We start from the raw sequence: 22,176 nt of genomic DNA, 5'->3' as shown, positions 1-22,176 counted from the left end.
CGTACGTTAAGCATCTGCCTTCGGTTCAGGTCAAGATCTCAGGGTCCTGGGATCAAGCCCTGCATCAGGCTCCCTGCTCTGCGGGGAGTCTGCTTCTCCCTCTGCTCCTCCCCCTGCTCCTTCTCTCTCTCTCAAATAAATAAATTAAAAAATAAAATCTTAAAAAAAAAAAAAGAACGTATATCTATTTCTTTTCTTTTTCTTCCTTCCTTCCTTTCTTTTTTTTTTTTTAAGATTTTTTTTATTTATGTGACAGAGAGACAGCCAGCGAGAGAGGGAACACAAGCAGGGGGAGTGGGAGAGGAAGAAGCAGGCTCCCAGCCGAGGAGCCCGATGTGGGACTCGATCCCGCAACGCCAGGATCACGCCCTGAGCCGAAGGCAGGCGCTCAACGACTGCGCCACCCAGGCGCCCCCCTTTCTTCTTTTTCTAACAGCAGCAAATTAGGGTCAAGACTTAATCCCCCAAGATACCTTGGTCAACAACGGCTCAGGACTTGGAACTTTGCCGGCATCTGGATGTACTCATTTCTTTTCTCTTTTTGCCTACTATGAAGTTTAAAGAGAACACACTTACGCTTTCCTCTGTGATGGGGAAAAATAAAAATCTCAGGGCTCATTTTTCAAGAGAACACTGGAATGTTACTTTTTAGCCCTTAAAGAGAGGAATCTATCAAACCAAAGACTTAGTTAAGTACTCTGTGAGTCTGGCTTGAAGAACCGAGGCTTCTAACCCTAAGTTGCCATAGTAAATGGCCCTCGCTGCAAAGAACACCAGGGGAGAAAGAAATTAGTCATCATCTAGGCCAGTGGTCCTCAAACTTGGCTGTACATGAGTCTTTAGAGGAGCTTTTAAAGATCCCCATGCCCCGGCCACAGCCCAGAGCAATTAAATCAGAATCTCTGGGTGTGGAACCGGGCATCCCACTTTTTTTTTTTTCCAAACTCCCCAGGTGATTCCAAAGGACATCCAAGTTTGAGAACCAGTGAGCTGGGCAGTGATACCCACGACACCTCACATGGACTCCACAAGGTCTGTTCTGCCGGTGGCTCCGCACGTTTTATATTTACTCCTTTCTTCCCACATGCCAGGCGGCAGGATCTTGGGGGATATACTTTCACTTACATTCCAGAACCTCGTCTTCTAAAACAGATGCTTCTGTTGGGGGGAGATATATATCTGTATCTATATCTATATCTATATCTAGATATATTTTTTTTTGCAATGAGCTTCCATTTAATAAAGAAATTCTTTCTCATTCCCTTAATATTCCTTCCCATTAAAGCATAACCAACAAACAGCAGGTGAATTATACTTAAGTGGTGAGTATAGAAGACAGCTGTTTTATCTCAATGGAGCATTTTCTCTTCCTGATTCCATTATTTTACTCTGGCATGACATGCCTAATGTTTTAAGTGAGGCACGGCTTTGCTTTTCTTTCTTTTTTCTTTTCTTTCCTTTTTTTTTTTTTTCGTTGAGGTGAAATTTCAGCTGCAAATCTACTCTAAAAGATCTTCAAGACACGGTCCAAATAAGACCACGGTAGTATTTCTTTTTTATGAGCAGCTCAAGGCTGATCACAACGTTCCTCCGAGACCACAAAATGTGTAACCCTGGCATTTTTCATGGCTATATTTTTGGCACACTGAACACAGGTCAAGACATGGAATGGCGTTTTATTTTAATTATTCTTCTTGAACCTCCTGAATCTTCAAGCAGCAATACCTGAAGGCATGCGTTCGCAGTCAGGAGATCATGTGGCCTTTTCTCACCCTGCAGTGACCCACTACAGAGAAAATACAGCGAATAAACTTTTTACCAAAGGGGTGCTGTTCACTTGTCCTTGGATTGCGACTGCCTGTGTGTGAACTGGTCCAGTATTTTCCAGACTGTCTTTTCAACAAGCAGAGCTTGCTGACTTTGCCAAACCTACTTCCTTACCTTTGTCTAGCCTGTTCTTTGGCAATTCCTCTTGACAAGCCTACCCCGCCCAAGGTCTTTCCTTTGCTCTGAACTGTCTCATGACATCTCTTCAATTTTACTCTTACCTATTCATAAGGTAGCTCTTCCGTGGAACTCCCCAAAAGGATGGCGTCGGAGTCATGATTGATTTTCTGTTAACACTGGAAGGAAGATTTATGCCTGTGCCCACAGAAACATAGAGTGTTGTAACACCCAGTCAGTACAAAAGAATTAAAGTCACATATCCTACTCCATAAATTTGGATCTATTTAATGATGAAAGACCACATTATCCAAGACAAAGATTACACGGTGGTAAATAGTGGCACATTTGTTTGGTGCTGAGCTTGAGCCTTTCCACGACATCAACTCCTCGCTAAGGTCACTGGAGGCAAAATACAGCCACCAGCTAAGACGTTTCGGGGGAGAGAGGGGGAGGAACGACTCGCCAACGACGTAAGAGCATTGGGTGGTAGCTCAGGGCATCAGGGTTCCAGAATCCCGCAGACTTGAGTTCCGATCCTGACTGAGCCACGAGCACTAGCCGTGGGTCCCTGGGTCAGATATTCCTCCTGTGTGACCATCCCACCTCTGAAATGCACGTGATGGCAATACTGACCTTCACAGGGTTGCTCAGAGCAGTAAGTGCTCAGAAAGCAGGGAGCGCGCGTCAGCTGTCCTCACCGCATTTCAAAGAGAGAAACGCGACCCAAACGAACCTATGAGGCAAAAGAAGTGGGTCCATCTTACAGATGAGAAAAGTGAGGCTCACAGAGATGAACTCAACCCATCCTCCACAGATATCTTTCTACAAGGCAAAAATGACTGTGTTGCTTCCTATTTGAAACTCTGGCTCCCACGACCAGAAAATTAATAGAGGCATCAAGTCCAAACTCTTTATCATGCCATAATCCCTCGATAATATTATTTTTTTCCAAAACTCAACCCCAAATCCTTCCTGCCATGAAGCGCCACAGACCCCATCGCCCCTCCCTGCTCTGGACTCTCACTCTACCCGCACACGCTTCGCACAAGGCACCACAGCATTTTCTAGAGCACGTTGCTTTATAGCTAGGGAAGTTCGTTAAAAACAAGGCACCGTCCCACTCATCTGTGTAGGCCTAGCACCTAGCCGAGCACCGAACACCTGGCAGGTATTCCATAAAATGCCTGGTGAATAAAGGAGTGAACTGTCCCAAGCCATCCAACAAGTAATGGCGAGCCAAAGCAGGCCCCGCATCTTCCAGCTTCCTGTTGGGCCATCATCCCCGGGTCCATACTCCCTTTGTCATCACATAGGTGACATCTCAGAGAAGACCTGAGACTCAAACTCTGTTCTTCAGAAGGGACTTGCCATAAAACCTCAGGCTATGTGTTAAAAAACAAACAATAACAACAAAACTGTGTGCATCAATTTATATGTCTGTAAAAGAGGGCTCACACTTAACACTGGGCATCAGAATACACAGGAGGCGGGGAAAGAACAAGAGAAAAACCAAGTAGGTAACACTGACAAGTACCTTCTTGAAAAGTGTCTTAATCTAAAACCGTCACAATAGTAAATATAATTAGATAACAATAATAACACCAAATACCACAGTTTATTACCATCCCTTCTTCTGAGGCTTTCAATTGGAACTGAAAACACAATTACTAATTAAATTAGACAACGGGAGGTATCATTTTCCAAATGGAACCCTAGTGATATAAATGAGTTACTGCAGCTTCTCAAATTTCTCACTGTCGCTCAAAGAGGGAGTTATTCACTTGGCTAGAGTCAACTCAGAAAAACAGATCCAAGATTGCATTTGTTCTTTTATTCCAAATGCAGGTCATTTCTCTATTTTCTACATAGCTACTAAGCCACCGTCAGACCATAAAGATGCCACAGCCCAGCTCCTCCCCTCAAGGAGCTTACCACACGCTGGTGGGTGCAGAGGGGCACAGATGGCAACAAACCTAGTCGTGTCTCAGGCAAAAACAATACAGGTCTCAGGGCAGGAGATAAAAAGCAGGGGACTCACATTTCCTGCCTTGGAGGAATCTGAAAAAATGAAACAGTTTTAAAGTGGAACAGGGTGAAGCAGGAGGCTGTGATCTTTAGGGGGCCTGAGAGCATTCTGTTTTCTTCCACTTTTTCAAAAATTTCAAATGCATAGTGGAATGCACCAAGTTCATAATTTGTCTTTTCACTGAAGACTTTTCCAAATTGTACTTTTAAAGGCATTAGGAGAAAAAAAAAAAAAAAGATTAAGAAGAGGGTGCAATCAAATGGAAATTTAGGAAAATTAAATAAAAATAAAATTTTAAAATTTTAAAAATACTCTTTTGCTGAAGGACATCTCGGACCTCTTAATATGCAAAGTTGAATTCAGAATCTTCTAGAAGGGGCTATAATGTGCAGTTTTGACCGAATTAATTTTTTTTTTAAGATTTTTTTTTTTTTTTTTTTTTGACAGAGAGAGACAGCCAGAGAGAGAGGGAGCACAAGCAGGGGGAGTAGGAGAGGAAGAAGCAGGCTCCCAGCGGAGGTGCCTGATACGGGGCTCGATCCCATAACACCGGGATCACACCCTGAGTTGAAGGCAGACGCTTAACAACTGAGCCACCCAGGCGCCCCTTGACTGAATTAATTTAATGCAAGACTCTTTTTAAACATCTTACAGGCTAGTGTTCTGGAAAACGCACATAGAAATTACTGGTCTAATGAAAATGATACACAAATCACTTCCCCCTTTTTATTTTAAGGACTCTGTCAGACTAAAAGAAAAAGGTGGGTGCCTAGAATGGAGAAACAAAGGGGGAATTGGAGCTAGGACCGATAGCAAGAGAAAGATTTTTAAATTATATAAACACAACTTTGGTCTTACTCTCCACTTACACTGTGTGACTTTGGCTTAAAAACTGATTAAACATTTGGGGTGCCTTGGTGGCTCAGTCAGTTAAGCATCTGACTCTTGGTTTCAGCTCAGGTCATGATCTCAGGGTCATGATCTCTGGGTCATGAGATCGAGCCCCATATTGGGCTCCATAGTGGACAGGAGTCTGCTTGAGAGTCCCTCTCCCTCCCTCTCTGCCCTTCCCCCTGCCCACAAGCAAACTCTCTCTCTCCCTCTCTCTCTCTCTCAAATAAATAAATAAAATCTTTTTTTAAAAAGTGATTAAACTTTCTCAGCCTGTTTCCACATCAGCCAAATGGGAATAATGGCATTACCTGCCCCTATGAGTGAGTGAGGGCATTTACTGAGTCAAATGCTTGCTTGGCACAGAGCAAGCCTTCCATGTTCAGAGAGCATCGCGGGGGACACTCAAGGGGTGACAGAGAGAGACGCACTAGGGGTAGTCCACCATGGCTGTGTCTTCTTAGGCTAAAATGAAATAAACCCTATGGAAAAAGAAAAAGAAACACACCAAAATGGAAGAGAAGTCCGAAGAAAAGTTTTCTCAAGACAGATTTTTAAGGAAATTAATATAACATGAAATTACAAAAACAAGTGCGCCCAGCTGTTTCTACTTGTCTATGAAATCTGATCTCCAGATACCACGATGTATCTGGAGAACAAAGAAAATGCAAAGAACAGCAGGATAAACACTTTTAGTTGTGTTCTCACTTCATTTCTTCCAAGTGGTGTGTACAGCACGGGCGTGGAAGGAAATGCAAAATCCATCCATGGTAAATTTATAGCAGATTTCGGGATCTGGGGTATTTCTGAGGAAACAGAGTGGCAAAGCCAGCAACAAGTGACCATGTAGGATGTGGTAAGATCAAGACCCTAAAAACAGATGCTGCCCTTGGCCAAGTCAATTCGCTTTTACCACTGCCCTCTGAAAGACCTGCTTAATACAGACCCAAACCCAAAGCAACGCCTCACACTGGAGTATCACAGTATTGCATGCTGGGGGAAAAAAAAAAATCTTGCATAGAAAATTGCCTGGGGCACTAACGCAACCAGTTAGAAAGAAAAAGAATGAGCTTTAGGACTTTAAAAATCAAATTTGTTAGGATACAATGTCCCAAGACTGCTGCAACATGAAGGAACTGAATGAATGAATGAATGAATGAATAACGCAGCGGAGTCACAGTGTCTATGATCGGAAGAGCTCTAAGACGGCTACCACTGTAGACTTTGTATGCCCGCTGTGTCGTGGGAAGCTCACCACCTAGCCGGACAGATCTCTCCGCTGCCATACAACGCTAATGAGCGACAATGAACACCTCCAGAGGCTTCAAGTTTTACCCAACCTAGTTTCTGTTAGTGTTAAGAACACAGGTGTTCCCAAAGAGTTAAGCACTGCAACAGATAAAGTTAAAAGTTAAGTACTTTAGACTTTATCTGTCACCAACATTCCTGTGTTCACCTCGTGTCTCAACTAAGTACTTATCACAACCTGTACTTTCCTTACCTGTTTCAGTGTGGACTAGGGGGTTCCCCAACCTCTCGGTGTAACTGCGTGAAGGTAAAGATCTTGTCTTTCCCCAGCACCTAGCCTAATGCATGCCCACACACAGTCAATGTGCATTACTATTTGCTGGATAGAGTAATGAAATGAGAACTAGGGAAGTAGGTGCTTCTCCTTATTCATTTCATTTCAAATACATCGCTTGGGTGGGTTTGTCGTTAGGAGTCCACTGGTCAGGATTCTGGTCCCTGTGCTTCATTTTCGACAAAGCTATGCATCCCTGAACAAACTTTTACATCTCAATGGTTTCCTTTGTTTTGTTTTGGGTGGGTTTTTTTCTTTTTGGTAGTTTTATGGTTTTATCAGCACATACAACCTGCACATAAGCTGCCTATTCATTTTCTTCGCTGCACAACGTGGCGATGGGATTGGCGACTCTGATGGCCAACCGGGCTGCTCTTTCCACCGTGGCTTTGTGGTTCTTGGAGGAGACACTGTGAGCAGTCTCTGCACGGTGCGATTTGTTGCACACCGGCAGCACCACAAGCGCCTCGATGTTGTGGACGAGAAAATTCCGGAAGCCCCTGGGCAGCATGGGCTTTGTTTCCTCGCTGCTCCCGTAACTAATGCTGGGCATCAAGATCTGGCCCGTGTATGTCCTGCTCACCCTGTTGTCAATGCCGCCGGGTTTCCGCCAGTTGCGCTTACTTTTGACACATCGGTCTGACTAGTCCCCGATGAACCTCTCGGTCCTCTTTTTACCGATCCTGGGCTTCCCTAGAGGTCCGAGGGCGGCCGAGATGCCGAGCAGGAGAAGGCTGTCACCTGCACAGGCAGGGCTGAGAAAGAGACTCACTGGTTTCCTTTGCAAAACTGGGCACTCGAACTATGCTTTCAGAGGTCCCTGACGTCAGTCATACTCCAAAGATTACTTAGGAAAATAGAAACCCAAATACCTGAGTTATCATAATTAATAAAGTTTAGACTGACTGGAACAAATAAAGAAATGCATTCCGAGATTGTTTTATTGAGTTAGTCATGGTTTTATCAAGTTCACTCATTTCCTTGCCAAATCACAAACTGTACTTTCCTGCATGTGGCCCTTAAAAAGAGTGGGATTGTTGAGGTGACTAATGCCGACTCCCTGAAAAAGGAACAACCCCCTCCCCTCCTGTCCAAAGAATTTCTGCAGCCTGTTTGCAAGCTTTCTCATTTGAGATGCAAGTGTCATTTAATTAAGTGGTTCCTGGCGACTTTGATTTTTCCTGCCTCCAATGGGTTAATGCTCTGAGAGCTCCCTCTGTTTTACAAAGGGGCAAGAAAACACATTGAGCTGATACAGTCCATTATTAAAATTACATTTCAGCAGAGGCAAATAACTGCAGCCACCAGACGCTGGGCTTAGCCATCATCTTCCCTTGCTACAACCCAAAGCTATTACATTAAGAGCGTAAGCAAAACAATAGAGCTGACAGTAAGGCAAACTCCCCTGGTAGATGGAAACCATCAATCCTGCTGGTGAAGTATTTAGCTACAAAAGGAGAAAAGACACTCTTTGATTGAAGGATAAAAGGAAGGAATACACAGCCACTTTTCAATCAGAGTGAGATAGCGAATACTTGGAGAAATAACAGCTTCCACAGCCAGATGGTAAGTTTCAGAAAGCGGGAGCCGCCAAGTCCACCTTGTGAGGACTTAGAAAAGTTTGGGGGCAAACCAAGTCGTGCATACCTGCTCCACATTCGACTTGGGTGTTCAGGGTGCCCACCCATTCCCTGTGTGATAGTTTCTATAGAAATCAAACACTGAGCTTCCTTAGTGGCCGAGCAGGCCCAAGACTGACCCCTTCGGCTTCAGCAATGTTCAGTTATATTAATAAACTCTAAGTCTTTATTTAGAAGTCAATGAAATTAGCAGTGGAGTTTAGAAGCCAGAAACACGATGTTTGGTTATTAAAAAAACAAAAACAAAAACAAAAAACTCTGACCATTCTTTTCAGTTAAACTCCAGCTCCGGTTCTCTGGACTAGAATAGTAGTGTTAATGGATTCCACCTCGACTAAAAAGGGAGCCAGTGGCAGAAAATCTATTCCTCCGGCAAGGTTGCCGGGCAACGAGCAAGCTTTTGGCATGTGGCTGATGTCTCCAGGCAGCCTGGACTCCACAAACTGAGCTCTTCCATCACTTATAACTAACTTGATTTTGATGGATTAAAACCGAATCAAAATGTACTGTAACTCACTCGCTCCCAAACTCAGGAATCAGGGAAAGACAAAAAAAATATCCCAACACCCAACTAAAGACTAATTTATCAGAAACACTAGGATTGACTAAAGCTCATCCTACTGGGTGATCAGTTCTAGTAGACACAAGATTTCGTTTTAAGACAACCATATCCAAAGGCAATGGGAAAAAATAGCACTGAAGACTATTTGGGGAAAATATTAGTGTTCTAAAGACGGAGCCTCTATGTAATGAGGAATTCTGGACTCATCTTTCTGCCTGCAATTCTCTAGCAACACCTTCTTTGGTAAATACCCAAGCGCATTAGTCAGTGACCCACAAGGGCTCACTAAGGGCTCTGAGGTCCCACCTCGGGGCTGTAGGGGTGACCAAAAATGTAAGACATCGGGCCAGGCCTTATTTAGAACACGTTCTCTCAGGACATAAAGTAAAATGGCTTCCTCTCACCAAAGAAGGTCTACAAAAGGTTAGTTAGGCATTTATTGTGTTCACTTATGAAAACCACCTCCAAGATACACTACCTGAGCCGACTAGGCTCCAAACATGGTCAGGGCGGGTGGCTCAAAGGCCATGCCTGTCTTTTCCCAGGGTCTGGTGCGAAGTGGGCCCTCCTGCCTGGCCTCTGAACGCCCAAAAGATACGCTCCCACTTTATCACAAACTTTTCTTTCTCTTTTAGAAAAACACCCTTTACGGCATTCATAACGAATCACCTCCACTGACGACAGGCCCTTCAGAACCGCACGCAGGCGCCCCAACAGCGTGCTTCCTCTTCTCCCGCATTGCCCAGCCCGCGGTGGTTAGCGGGCCCGGGGCCGTCATGGCGGACTCTGCGGGCAAATGCGACCCCACGACGCCGAGCAGCAATTCTGCCCACACATCACCTACGAGCGTCAGGTGAAACCAGATTGTGCTCATCGGCTCCTTCTAACGCAGACACTGCATCTGACTTCCAGGGAAGCACTTTCATGTTCCAGCCATGGTGTGTCCCATTTGTGGCCTCGTCAGCTCCTCATCCATTATGGATCCATTATGCCTTTAGTCAGTTTCCATGTTTCTTGCAACACATTAAAATGCACTGCAGGAGCTAAAAGCAGCCTCCTCTGTAACCATTATGATGATAAAACGCAACTTGATGGAAACTGATATATTATTATTGCTCCCTAACAAGACATATGCCCTCAGGAAACAAAGAGTTGTTAGTTTTAATATGAAAACGAGGCTTAATGGGTGTTCCCAAGAGCGTATAAAGGTGGCTGAGCAGGGGCACGGCACTGCCACTCTGTACAAGTCTACTGCTCGCCCACTCTTTCAGGTGTAGTCGGAAATGCCACCCCAGAAATCTTTTGCTGGGCTCCCCCTCCCCAACCAAGCTCTCCCTCTGTTACCTGTAGCTTTGCCCCTGTATCAAACCCTTTCTATTTTATGTTCAACTTTGCATGTAATTATCCGCTCTCCTATCAGGTGTATGTTCTCTGAGTGCAAGCTCAGGGGCTTATTCAGAATAGATATTCATTAAATGTTAGATGATTTTGTTTTTTACTGAGAGAGAACAAAATGACATATAAATATAACCCCAAAAGATTTTAAAAAATTTTTTTTAGGTTATGGATACTCTGGGATATCTGGTCAAACCACTAGTGCTATGGCATGCAAAGAGTCCACGGTATTGGTGTTAAGTTGACCAATTGGCTCTACCCTTCCAACTAGAGTGCCTTTTGCTCCCTGTAAATAATTTAGTAAATTGCAGTTTTGCATAGGAATTCAATAAATAGATGCTATGAGAAAATTAAGAGTTAATGATTTTTTTCCTAATGGTTTCCTTTCTTAAAAAAATGTTTTATGTTATAAATATATCATATACAAACATACCATATAATCTTTGTCTTTTTTATATATATACACATATATACACACGATACTGATTGTCAGTTGTCAAATTTTCTCTTTATCTGATTAGTTTGCAAGATTGCTTTATTCAAGTTTATCGATAATAGCACTGCATTTGTTTCCTATTCAGAATTAATCACTATTTGTAATTAATTATTTGTTGTATCCTGGTTTGTCTGTCTCCCCAGTAGACCACGAGCTCTCCAAAGGGAGATGCGATTTTATCCAGAGCTCTGTTAGTATCTCCCCTGCCCGACACCAAGGCTGACACAGATGAAACCCCCAGTAAATATTTGTGGAAGGATCACTGTCTGAAGTAGTTAGCTGACTGATTAATTAATGCCTAACTGAAGTTCTAGCTTGGTAGAGGGTCTTCAAAAGAAAGACTGCCGACTTAACAACTAGGCCACGGGTCTTGCAGTAGGTTTTGCTTCAGAGAAACACCTGCAAACCAGAACACTAGAGCTAGCATTCTCCTTTAGGGAACCTGAAGGGAGCCTGTAATCCTAAGAGAGCAAGAAGGGGAAGCTGGCAAAGGGAAAATGCTGTATTACCTTGTTCAAAGAGAACATTCAAAATCAGAAACACCTACATTCAGATGTTCAAGATAGAGACACCTAACTGTAAGTCAAAATACATTTTTGTTTTTAAATACAAGTTTGAGGGGCACCTGGACGGCTCAGTCTAAGCGTCTGACTCTTGGTTTCGACTCAGGTCATGATCTCATGATCGCAGGGTCCTGAGATCAATCCCTGCTTGGCCCACTCGCCCCTCCCCCGCACTCCGCAGGGAGTCTGCATGAGATTTCCCTCTCTTTCTCTCTCCCTCTGCCCCTCCTCCCACTCATTTGCACACACTCTGTCTCTCTCTTAAATCTTTAAAAAAATAAAAAATAAATACAAGTTTGAGACTATACACACCTCTACTCTGAGTAAAAATTCCCTCTTTCAGGGGCGCCTGGGTGGCACAGCGGTTAAGCGTCTGCCTTCGGCTCAGGGCGTGATCCCGGCGTTATGGGATCGAGCCCCACATCGGGCTCCTCTGCTATGAGCCTGCTTCTTCCTCTCCCACTCCCCCTGCTTGTGTTCCCTCTCTCACTGGCTGTCTCTATCTCTGTCGAATAAATAAATAAAATCTTTAAAAAAAAAAAATTCCCTCTTTCACTCCCCTGCCTTCTCTTCCTCCCTCCTCCTCGCTTCCCCCTTAATCCCTGCCCCATGCATCCCTCAGAATTCCTATGCATACTGTATTTTAGATAATTTTATTATTCCCCACGTGTATATTCCTGTTTTTCAGAATATATGTTCTGATTTTTTATTTAGAAAAAACATCATAAATACATGCATGTATGCGGGTAGGCTATACATATGGTTATAAAGATGTGTGCACACATCCCAGTATTAGCTTATTTACTCTTGCTAATACAGCAGAATAACAGACACAGAAAAATCAAAGCGGTAGATAATTTTTAAAATTATTCATATTTGACTCTAGGACACTAACAATTTAAACACTAGTCTTCCCTTCTATTCTTAATTCTATTTAGCTCAGGCTATTAAGACTAATTTATGTTTTAAGGGCATACACTAACTGATCATATGGGATAATATATGTAAAAGTACTCTGTAATTAAAAGCCTAATGTAAACGTGTTATTACCATAATAATTATGATTTTTCTTTCAGGTTATATGTATATAAGTACGTATGTATGTATGTCTATATATTATGTGATCTATGTAATCTGACACAGTTTTCAAATCCCTATCACAGTTTCCGAAAATCTGTTCACAGACCAATAATGGTTAGTGACAAAGTTTTTACTGGTCAGAGGCAAAATGAGGAAAATGTAACAATATATTAAGGGTTGTTGTTTTTTAATCATGCTAAATGCATACTATTTAAAAGATTGCTTTTGTTCTGAAATCAAATTCTTACTGATTTTTTTTTTTTTGGTTTGTTCAAAGGTCCGTTGTTTTATGAAATTATGGTCATAACGAACGGTAATTTTTAAAGACTTTCTTTAAAAAAAAAGAAAAGAAATTTTCTTCCGTAATGTTACTAGTCGGTGGAATCTAAGGGTCTGAAGAAAGCTGACAACATTTTCATATTCTGTGTGAGGAGTGAATGCTACCCTCAGTTCCTCGTGTCACCCCAATCACAGCAGCATCTGGAACATCCCTGAAGGTCTGGCCTCTGAGCGGAGCCCGCCCTGGACCCAGCACTCCAGCACCGACCCCGGGCTCAAGTATGCTCACTTCGTTTTTTCCCCGACAGCCCCAACGAGAAGCACCACTTTAGAAGAAACCCCCAATCTTAAACTAGTCCAAGGTGGGGGCAGGGTGAGGAAGGCATCGAATCCAATTTATTATAGGCAAAGAGACTTCAAAGTCACCATCTGATGGCTCAAATATCCATAACAGAATTGGTATTTCTTCCCAGATTCAAGGCATGGCCAAGTCACACAGACTGTTCCAGAGTCCAGTTTTCATCTTGGAGGCTGCAAGCCAGGCAGGCTCTCTGCCCTTTGATCTGGTTGGAACTGGAGTGTTACAAATATGCTTGTATTAAGCTATCTCCAGTCTGCCTGAGGGCATCAGTCTGGAATGCGAAAATGGGAGCTTCAAACTGTGAGGTTCCCAAGTCACATTTTTTTCTGGCAGGCGGGCTGATGCTCCTTCTTGGAAGCAACGGGGTGATGCCCCTCGCCCAAGGAAGGCATGAGGGCTTCATCAGGCGGCACTAGAGAATTCTGTCTCTATCCTCAGGGCCAAGAACGTGTCTTGCAGGTGAAGGACAAGGGAACTACAAGTAAGCACGAGAAACCTAAATTACACTTGCACGAAGCAACCCACAGGCGCTCCAAGCACCGTGCTACAGAGACGCAAGAGAAGCGCCACCAAATTGGCCATCAAAGCCTCCATGTTCCACCAGCCACCTCCGGGGGAATGAATCATTCCCAGGACTCCATCCCTTCTATTCCGAGGCCTTACCCTCCTAGACTTGACAGGGCAGGCCTCCGTTTGCAAAGTCAAAACGTAGAAAGAACTTATTATAGCTGGAAGATATTCTGCACGAAAGAAGGTACAGTGAACAGCAAACATTTCCAGCAGCATAGCCAGTATTTCCTTATTTCCTGGACAATTTACTGAAAATCTTCCACCCCTGCTTTCACAGGTTGCGGGCATCTGCTGTGCTAAATTGTCTGCTGGTGAGAGAGAGAAACCAGCACGTTCTGCCTGGCCCAGGGATAACACTGAAAAAAAGAGAGAGAAGTGTCCTTGACAAACAGTAGACTGAGCTAACCCCGTCTAACCTGTCAGCAACGGGCTTTAAATGGTGGATGACCAGAGACAGTGAGAAAGCAGCTTGCTTTATTTTTCACCAGCTTATATATCACACCAGTCATCATCCCCAAAACATCAAGAACCCCCAAGTCCTTGGGTGACTGCTTCGTACAAATATGGAAACATGGAAATGGTACAACGCAAACCACTGTTCCTTTGACTCCAGATGGAAAAGGTGCTGCTTTTAATATCATGCTTACTGGACATCCATCATCCCAAGCACAGTGCGATCGTTGTAGGGCACAGAGAAAGAAAATATATTCTGTGGGGTAGAGGAATGCAAGCAAGAGTCTCAACAGACATGCAGTGAAGGAACGGTCTCCTACTTCTTGTCGGAATCACGGTGGGACGTGGTGCACACGGATGTTTCTGGCTGGCCTTAAAAGAAAGGAACTCTTTCAGAGAGTAGCGACCTTAAGCATCTTATCAGCCTTTGAAGTTATGCACAATGACATCCTCTGGTTCCCTGCCCAGGGCAGAGGTTTAAGCTTTAAGACTCCGTTTACTTACCAAGAATTAAAGAAATATTTTTACCACAGCACAAGGCAAAACGGCCAACTTTTTAAAACAGCAAATGATAGGATGGTGAAGTAGGGGAAAGCATCCTTTCCATGAGGCACCCTGCTCTGCTAAGGGATCCCAGAGCTGTAGGTCTAACTTTCTGGAGTTCATCTCCTTTATTTTTAGTCTTCTGTGCTATTCAGATCAGTTTTGTGGGACTTGAGCTAGAGTCATAGAAGCAGAAATAGGTTCTGACACTTCCCCCCTCCCTCGAACCCATCCCTGGTCTGATCTGCCCTAACAACACCTGTCCTTCCTACTGACACCACTATGTCTCTGCAACCCTTCTCACCCCTGACAAAATAGGGTGCCCCCAGCTCTCTCCAATGTCCCCCCTCAAGTGGGAGACCAAAGCGTGATATCATTTTCCACAGAGGTGTGAGGGGGACCCTTATATCTACTGCTGCCCCCACATAGCTCTCTGGAGCACCTAGACTCATGTTTTTTCCTTGTGGGGCGTCATGTCTATCTGGTCGACCACTTTATCCCTACCGACTGCGCTCCCAGCCAGCATGGCGCTGAGCACGTAGTAAATTCTCGTGACATGCTCACAGACCAAGAGTCTGCTTACTGCCACCCCGGGCGTCCTTTCTGTCCTTTCTGCAAGATGGCGGCCTGTCTTGAGGTATACACTATGTTTAGGGCCTCGCCTGTGACTCAGTCTTAGACATCAAAACCTTCTCTTGCTGGAGCTGTTTGGTTTATTTGTTTTTGTTCTAATCTCATGCCATGGCAAAAATTCTTACGCAAGACCCCAAAAAGCCGGGAGCCCAGAGATTCTGAGAACCTCGTAATCGTCACTTAAGAAAAGGTAATAATCCTAAATGCCATCATTTTCATGATTTGATGATCTCTGTGTAACTAATTACTGAATTAGAGCCAAACACTTGAAGGAAAACAGAAGGAAATCTGTGGCCCTGAGATTTATCTTTCTTCTTCAAAGAACTGAGAGTTGCTTCTATAGTGCACAATGTTAGGATAGGCCTTGGGCCAATCATTGTAAAGAGCATCTGAAAAAGCACTCAGAACTGTGTGCCCAGTTGTTCCATGACGGATATCACTATTTGTTTGCTTAAGTGAGGCTGTAAGGATTGCTGGAAACGTTCTGGAAAAATATGAGCCAAACTCCAGTCCCTACCAGCAAATACAAGCACGCAGTTCACATATATGTCACGACCACGCAGATCATCTGACTTACAGGTATGAATAATGGATAGACAAGCGGAACCCCATTCAAACAAACAAGCGACTTTAGTTCACAATAGAAAAGTAAACAGGGCCCTCAGCTGAAGTTAGCCTTTAACGCCAAATTGTCTATGTACACAATAAAACAAGCTCTTTACTGGAGCCTGGAGGGCGTCTCCACGTGGACTGTGGTGAATTCTCCTAACTGAAGGCGACAGACAGTAAGTCAACATGAAGGGGCTCTCTCAAACACCCCACTTGGCACGCATTCACAGCCGGCCTCTTCATCTGAAAATTTTCAAAAGACCGCGCCAGGTCTGGGGGGGGCTCCATTTGGCCCTCAGAGCAAAGAGGCCACGCGGTTCCCCATATTACACAAAGGGGACAGTTTGGTAAGGAAGAACTATGAAGTAGTGCTTGTGGGTTAATCGAGTTAAAAGACCAGCCCAATGAAAGGAGCCCTTTGCCTAAACAATTTGCAAGTGAAAAAAGAAGAATAAAGAAATCAAAACTCTGGAAGTATAATCCCCAAATACACAACTTGTAATTTCTAATAAAGCAGGAAGGACGAACTTGAGTCATTTAACAAAATGGTCAATACCAATTAGGATCCACAGCCCTGAACAGCTCTCTGATTGCCCAGGGGATTAAATCTCTCGGTAGCAGGCCCCAAGGCTCCTTTCTAGCAAGCTCCACCACTCATTGGGAAGCCAGGGAAAATGAGTATCCAGATTAGGTTTGCGGCTCACAACTTTTCAAAGTCACTCAAATCTCAGAAATAAAGATTGGCTGATCAAGGGAAAAGCAGAGACATGACCGTTTGGTTCTTTAGAATCATGCAAACGAAGCCCCTTTTTGCCATTTTAAGGAGTCAACTCAAGTTAGTGTTCCGGCGCCCAAAAAGTAAAAAGAAAGTAGTCTTCACTTTAACCAACAAAAAGGCATATGAACGTCAAGCATGGGAAGGGCAAACAAAAAAAAAAACAAACCATAAAAACAATAATTCCCCTTAAGGGACTTTCTTCCTTTACCTTTTACTTTATTTTAAATTTTGATTTAGTGAGAGGAAAGCAAAAAAAGAAAGTTAGGGCTTTGTCCGTATTTTTTGTTGTTGTTCACTTTGATTTTTTGTTTACTTTTATGTTATTTTCATTTTTTCGAAAATCTTGGGTCATGTCTGCATACGGTGTAAAATTCGAAAGGTTGGAAATACATCAAAATGTCATCTTACCACCCCTGTCACCCACCCACCAATTCCACCCTCAACAGCAAAATGAAAACAAAAACAGAACAAACAAAAAACAGCAAATACTACCAAAGGGGGGAAAAATCAAATGCTTTTTGGCAAACTCCCATACTTAGTGTTTTTCATTCAACGTCCTTTGCGATCCTTCCCCATGGTTGTACGTACAGAGCTGCCTTATTCTGTACAAGTGCAAATACATCTGTAGCATAAATAGCAAGAAATGGATTTGCCTGTCTGCTGATACATGCATTTTCTGCTTCAATTAATCTGACCAATGTGCTTTTCCTAAAGGCTGTATCCACTTATACCCCCATCAGCAATGGAGCTTCTCACACGGGCTAACAGTACCATCCACCACAACTGGCACCTGAACAAGGAGGGGGTTAGGGGTGCAGACCCTCACCCCACACAGTTGAAAATCCACGTAGAACTTCTGACTCCCCAAACCTTAACGACTAATAGCCTACTGTTCCAGAAGCCTTACCAGTAAGTCAATGAACACAAATTTTGTATGTTCTATGTACTATAGACTGTACTCTTACAATAAAGCAAGCTAGGGAAAAGAAAATCGTATGAACAAAGTCATAAGGAAGAGAAAATACATTTTCAGTACTGTATTTATCGAGAAAAATCCACGTGTAAGTCAACCCACACTGTTCAAACCCACGTTGTTTGTCAAGGGCCAATCTATTTTGAACTTCACCAATCTAACAGGTAAAAATGATCTTTAGAAGTTTTAGTTTATGTTTCTCTTAGTAGCCCTGGGGATATAAGCATGTTTCGATACGTTTAAGAGCCATTCATTTCCTTTTCTGTCAACTGCACCTTCCTATCTTGGGTGACATTCTACCACTTTCTTTATTAAAGGCAGTCTCTCTAGTAAATAATATCCAGACTGATCTTTCAGTGTTTTATAGTGCCTTCAGCTCCTTCATAGAATTCTGCCTAATTTAATAACTGCAATAAGCTGGTAAGGAGGCATAAAAATATTATTCCTGCTTTGGAGCTGAGGAAGCTGAGGTTTGAGTGTTAGCAGATTTGACCAAAGAGCTTACTGTATGTTCCCAGCCAGGCCGAGAATTCACAGAGTTCACCTTCTAGTCCACTGATTTCTACGTGTGTGTGTTTACTGCATCAAAATGCCTTCTTAGATTGTAGAAAAGACAAGAAATAGTCTCTTTTTTAAGTGATGAATTTGCATTTTCTATTGACCTGGCCGGTTTTCATTGTATAACAAGCAAATAAGGAAACTAACACTATATTATTCTCCTTCTGTTGTTTGGGCCAAAGCTGAGAGAAGCTTTGGCTCTCCGCATACATCACCAGTGTATGAGCCTGGCATCCCTGGGGGGGGGGGGGGGGCAGGATGTTTAGGGGGAGGGGGTTAAAGGAGGATGGACATGCTCCCTTCCTCAGGAAGCCTGGGGCCCCTGCACAGCCCTCCCTACTGAAGCGTGCAGGGGAGAATGAAGGCACCAACCCCCAGGACAGGGCAGAGGAGGAACCTCCCCCCCCTCCGCCCTGGGAATTGGGGAGGCAGAGAAGAAGACAGTTGCAAGCCACAAGGGCCTGTCAAAATTTTTGGCTATTGATAAGGAATGCTTCTGGGTTCACCCTAGGATTCTGATTCCCAAGTGGTCTCTGGTCCATCCTGAGGATGCTGCCAGAAAGGGGTGTGGGGTGGAAAGTATCCGCTGATTTGGGAAAAGGGACAGAAAGGAGCTAGAAAACCGGAAGACCTGTATTCTGCCCCATGTTGGGGGGCAACCGGGCAGGGATCCAGAGCTGTGAGGGATGGGGCAAAAGAAGAAAGATGCCTACCCAGTCAGAGCTGCCTCTGAGGGCCTGGCATGCAGCCACCGGAAGCTGCAGGGCAGGAAAGGGCTCGGTGGACAGGGCTTCAGTCATCGACACTGTGGTCTGGCGATCCTCGGCCAAACTGCACTGGGTGGGGCTTAGCTCCAGAACCTTGCCACCGTCCCTGAAGGTCTCAACTGCCTGCAAGGCCTGCGTGGCCAGGGCACAGATGAGTGTGGTTCATGACTCGGAGCTCACACCTGGTGCAAAAGGCACCGAGTTCACCTTTTAATTTAGTTACCTCATCTGTTTGCTTCCTTCCTTTGTTTCCTTGCCATGAAAAGATGGTAAAACCTCTTCTGTCCATTCCTGCTCTTCCTGGAGGGTTCCTATTCACCCCGTTGAAAGATCCCGAGAGAGTAATGTTTGTTAAGGTGGTCTGGAAATTCCACTGCATTCTCATGGATCTTCTGCCCCAGACAGAAGGGAGTGACGGTGTCAATCAGCAAGACACCCGACAGGTGGGCCATCCCCAGGGACTCTTAAGCTAGCTCTGGGTGGCGCCACTGCTGGCTTCAAGCAGCCAGCTCTGCGACCGGCCCGGCTCCTGGGCAACAGCCTGACTTCGCCTGGTTAGCTGAGGGTTCCACGTGCTGGGGGGGGGGGGGGGGGTGGCAGGTGCGGAAAGCAGAGACTCCATCCACTGTAAGCCCTGGAAGGATGTCTTTGACACCACACAAAAGCCAAAACATAACGCAAAACACACGTGTAGACAAAATTGCTTTAAAAACTAAGAATTGCTTTAAAATAGAGTGACCTTACGGAGGCAAAAATTCACAGCATGTCATTACTGACGGGACCATGAAGATGGACACTGAAGACTTGCTTCTACTTCTCCAGAGAACATCTCTCTATCTACCACCCATCTGGGCCAGGGCATATGGTGAAAAGCTGCATGAAGTATGTCCACTGTATACCAAGGGCAGGACAAGCAAACGAGTGGTCATGCAGGAAAAGGCAGTGTGACGTCCAAAAGCAGAATGGCCTCACGGGGCGAGGGAGGCAGGACAGGAGCGGTGCGCACTCAAAGCCGAGGGCCAGAGCGCACCTGCTGGGCAGGTGGGGAGATGCAGGCTCTGCTCTGCGGGCAGGCCAAGGCTGAGAACAAGTCCCCAGCTCCTGGGTTCTCAGCCAGGTAAATAAGACTGGAGCTTGGGCTCAGAAACAGGGTAGGGATCTGGGGACCAATTTGGAGAACTAATAAAAAGACAAAACACAAAAACCAGGACTCAAGGTCACAGTTGGACGAGGCAGTAAGGACTCGGGGCTCGAGCCCCTCAACACTGCCTCGGGTCAAGAGTCATCCCAGGTCCTGCGGCAAAGCCCCATCCCTCAGATCCCTCAGGGAAGGCGGAGCCGGCCGGGGGTGCCGTAAGGACGGACGGCCACCTCTGGAGCCCAGGGGTTCAGCAGACCCAGTCCCGTCACGGATGAGGGAAGACGCGGGCGAGGTGGCACCATCACGGTGGCTCCAGCAGGCCCTGGGGCACCCGCTGGGAAGTCGGGGTGACAAGGCAGCAAGATAGGCCGCAGCCTGATTTCATTACCTGCCTGAGGAGCTCAATGCATCTCGTGCCCCCTACTCGCCTGGGGCAGACTTAGGCCTCTCTTAACGCGGGGCTTCTTCCCTTTAACGCTTCCTGTTCTTGCCTGTTCTCGGGAAGGCACGGTGCCACCAAAAGGAGCAAGAAAAGGGCAAATACGAGCCCACAGGACTCTGTGTACAACATATGAGAACGTCTGCGTAAATGGTACCTGGACGCGAAGGGCCTCCTAACCCGAGGGGAAGGTGCCGGGACTGGGTAAAGGCACGCCCTTTAGCTCTGGGACGGGGCAGCAACAGCGGAGGAGACGGCGGCAACCGTATGGGCTCACACTTGCATTCTGGGGAAGGAGGGAGTCTCCCCAAAACAGTGAGGGTCTGCCAGGCTGCTCTTCCTTGCACAAACCAGTAATGAGCATCGGCCTGGGGCTGGTCAGGGGGTGGCCCCACGCAGCCCCTGGACCACTGGGGCAGGGAAATGGGGACCCCTCCCATAGCCTGTCTTGACTAGAGGCAAGGAGGCGAGCCCCAAGTTACCTGTACAACTCGATCCTGGTACAGACCTTCTGGACAGCAAAAATCCAGCCCTGCGTTACGCTGGCTTTGTGAACGGTAGTATATGTGGTCACCAGTGTTAGAAGTGACTCCAGAGCCAGTTGACAAGTCCGCGTCTCATTGCTTTAAAATGACCTATCGTTATGGACCCAAAATTACATTGCCCAGCAAGATTACCTACTTTCGAGGGATTTACATGTTGCTATCTCCGAGGATATTCAAAAGAAAAATAAAACTAGCTACATCACTCCCTGAATGTGTGCTGGGTGCGAGTTACTGAGATAATGCTGTACACACACCTGTTTGGCTCTCAGAGGACACTTTCTCAAGATCACACAGCCATCAGTAGACAGGCCAACCCTAGAAAACAGGTCTCGCCCTCCTAACTCTGCTCTGTGGTCTCCAGACAGAGCTTCAGTTCAGGAATTTCTAACAGAGGTGCTCCAGACCATTTCAAACCTATAACAGCCGCCAAGCCCTACGCCCAGACCAAACAAAGAAGATGCTGGCAGTGAACGACAGAGAAGGGGGTCCAGGTGCCTTCTGACTGAAAACCAGCATTTGGTGGAAGAGCCAGCAGGACAGGAGGTCAGGCCCCAGCTGAGATGTCTGGGAATGCAGAGCGGCTCAAGCGGCAGGTGGCGATCTATGCAGGCTTGGGAGAGGAAGGAAGGCAGGATGTCATGGCTGGTAGGCACCACCAAGAACTGGCTTCCACAGTGAGGGTGTGACACCTCCCAGAGGCCTCAAGGAACCTTGATAGCTTTGGAGCACCTTCGTGGGTCGTGTCGACTTTCACAGCTCTTGGGGATGCGTCAGACATCCCTGAGGCAGTTCTGTGAGATCAACGTGAGGTACTGACAAGGAATTCCACTGGACTTCCCTCGGGAGGAGATCACTTCCTGTTTGGGGAGCATCCAGGAAGGAGGGGTGGTGGATGCAAACCCCTGAGGGTAGGCTGTGTTCAGAGGGGCAGCAGGGGAAGGGGAACACTATGTCAGAGAGCAAGAGGAGCCAGAGCAGAGTATGGCGGTGTGCGGGTACAAGGTACCTTTGCAGATCAGGAACTGGGGCCATCTGGTGGCAGGGAGGCTCCGCGGGGCAAGTGCAAGGGGTAGCAAGGGCAGGAGATGGGATGCCATCACAGAGTTTGTGCAGAGCATGATAGGATCGAGGAAATTCAAATGGTCAAGCTTTCCAGAATGTGAATTTAGAAGAAAACAGCAGAGGAGGGGATCTTCCCAAAATACTTTCAAGAGAGTTGTCTGCAAATTGTGGATGGTGGCATTTGCAAGAAAGGCTGGCTATTACTATTATTATTACTGTGGCTCTAGTTGGGTTGGCATGACCCTGTTATAAGGCTTGGAAGGGAGGAACGTGTGTGTGTGTG

The 22,176-nt window shown here is 45.5% G+C and overlaps 1 protein-coding gene and 1 pseudogene across 18 annotated transcripts in view; both read right to left on the bottom strand.

The window, feature by feature from the left end:
* FOXN3 (forkhead box N3) overlaps window positions 1–22,176 on the bottom strand; it is a 384,586-nt gene that overhangs the window by 309,885 nt on the left and 52,525 nt on the right. For 5 of the 18 annotated variants that reach the window (XM_026515472.4, XM_048219831.2, XM_048219827.2 and 2 more), the window contains 2 exons: window positions 2,581–2,680; window positions 2,049–2,142 (listed from right to left, as the gene is read on the bottom strand). The exons of 7 other annotated variants lie outside the window; for them this stretch is intronic. The gene's annotated coding sequence lies outside the window, so the exon portion shown is untranslated. Of the gene's footprint in view, window positions 1–2,048; window positions 2,540–2,580; window positions 2,681–22,176 lie in introns of those variants that run through there. 6 more of the 18 variants (XM_044389973.3, XM_048219830.2, XM_048219839.2 and 3 more) reach the window with 2 other exon arrangements.
* On the bottom strand, window positions 6,674–9,426 carry LOC125282839 (60S ribosomal protein L32-like; annotated as a pseudogene).

Source organism: Ursus arctos, unplaced genomic scaffold (assembly GCF_023065955.2).
Source record: "Ursus arctos isolate Adak ecotype North America unplaced genomic scaffold, UrsArc2.0 scaffold_25, whole genome shotgun sequence".
In the NCBI taxonomy this organism is placed as follows: Eukaryota; Metazoa; Chordata; class Mammalia; order Carnivora; family Ursidae; genus Ursus; species Ursus arctos.
Note: the sequence above shows the minus strand (reverse complement) of the source record. Positions and strands in the feature narration are given on the sequence as shown.